The following is a 2,179-nucleotide window of genomic DNA, read 5'->3' as shown; positions in this document are numbered from 1 at the left end:
CTCTGCAAGTCAGTCTGCAGGATTCAGAGGAATGAGAATGATCACGTTTTAAATCTGTTTGAGAGTTGGAAACATCAGGGAGAAAGTAAAACAGTGATAAACAGCCTAATGTTTCAGCCAGTACAAAAATGTGTTTAACTCTGTCAGTTTTACACATATTAACCTWATATTTGGTGTGATAGTCGCTCAGAAGTGGCAAAAAGTTCAGGCATAAAAAACATTTAGTTTGAATCGACTCTCGACCAAAACATTTGTGTTTTCTGACCACAGTGGAAATGATAATAAACCCTTCATCTAGTGAGGATTTTAAAGCTTTCTCCAATAATTCTCCCTGCATCACCTCCTCGTTGGTTAATTAAAAACACAGTTCATCCAATAAAAGCTGCTAAAAAGTTGTAGTTTTACTCTGAAGCTATTCAAAAAGCCATAAGTGAGAAAATGACCTAAGTCAAATACCAAAAGCCTTAAAAGAAAAAAAAAAACCTCACAGAGAGAAGTTCTGTTCGTTAAATAACAACCGAATGAAAGGAAAACGTATGATTTAGTCATCTGGCTGCAGAGTTAGATCATGCTCTATGACATCATCTTGGCTCGCTTTGCGCTGCTGACTTCTTCCAGTTAAATCTGTACTTTAAACATGTGTACATTAAATATCTGCAGGTTGAAATCCTGCACGTTAAATATCTGCAGGTTGAATATCTGCACGTTAAATATCTGCAGGTTGAATATCTGCACGTTAAACATCCGGGAAAAGTCATCGTACTGAAGCCGAGCTCTGAACGGTCGTGTCTGAAGTTCCATTTGGCAGCTTGTCAGTAAAATAAATTGGACGTTGCGTCTCTGCTAAAGTCAGACTTTACTTTCTCAGGCTCATGTAATTAAAACACATGATTAAATTTACGGAAAGACCTCAGAATAGGTCCATAACTTTGAAAAAACATGAGGGGRAATTAGAAAATCATCTACAAATGTTTTCTAAACCAACTCGAGTAAACTGTTATTCTTGCTGAGTGATTTAAGAAATCACACAAAAAAAGGTATAATTCGTCAGTTTTATAAATATTGAGCTAAAATTTTGTGTGTTTGTGACCGAGACTGAGCTCCAACTTACGCTTTGAGCGTCACAGTTTCAAGCAAGATCCTGTTATTAAAACTTTGACATTAACCGCTGAACACAGTTTAATAAAACTTTCAGGATATAATCACTAATTGCACCACTACAGCTGATTATCCTTTGGAGCTCATACCATTCAAGATGGCTTCCACAGCTACTTGAATTTAAACAACTGAGCCAATTTTACAGATATTATTTGAGTCAGTTGTGGGCAAAGCTAATCCACTAAACAAGAATCTAGTTCCGCTAACACAAAACCGCTAAACAGAAAGGGAAAAAAAGAGGAAGCTAATGCTAACAGTCTTTCAGTTGAAGACTTGTGCGACTGACGAAAACCTGTTCGTTTAACTTGAAGGTGGTCCAACTTGTGACACTTCCAGTTTAAACTTTTCAAAATAAAAGCGTTACTTTGATCGAGTTTATGCTTTTAGAAATACTGTTTGAAGTTAGTCAAACAAATAGCAAATACTTTCTCTCATGTTTTATACATAGTTTTTKTATTCAATAATTGAATTTTTTTAATGTTTTACTTATTTTTGACGTTCTTCTTTGAAGTTTGGCTAAGGATGCTACATGCTACACACACCTGCTAGCTGACACGTCCAGCATTGCTGAGAGAGAATAGTTTTTGTGCAGTTTGGGATAAATGGCATAAAAAATGGAAGTTTCACACTTGTGAATTTTTAAGTGGACTTAAAATTAGCAGAAGCTAATTTAGTGGAAGCTAATCAGTCTGCTAACAGTTCCCAAAGTTAGCAAAATGAGAAGCTAGTTCTGCTACTATCGGATTAGCAGGTTAGCAGAACTGTATCMACCACCGTTGCTAAATGATTAAAGAACCCACAAAAATGGGTATAATTCAGTGAGTTTTATAAATATTGAGTTAAAAATTTGTGCGTTTGTAACTTTTACTCTGAGCACCGAAGGATCGGGTTTAATCTGTCATCAAAACTTTACATTAACCACTAAACACAATTTAATAAAACTCCGTCCATCCATCCATTTTCTTCCGCCTATCCGGGGTCGGGTCGCGGGGGCAGCAGCTTCAGAAGGGAGGCCCAGACC

This window comes from Austrofundulus limnaeus, unplaced genomic scaffold, assembly GCF_001266775.1.
Source record: "Austrofundulus limnaeus strain Quisiro unplaced genomic scaffold, Austrofundulus_limnaeus-1.0 Scaffold33, whole genome shotgun sequence".
In the NCBI taxonomy this organism is placed as follows: domain Eukaryota; kingdom Metazoa; phylum Chordata; class Actinopteri; order Cyprinodontiformes; family Rivulidae; genus Austrofundulus; species Austrofundulus limnaeus.
Note: the sequence above shows the minus strand (reverse complement) of the source record.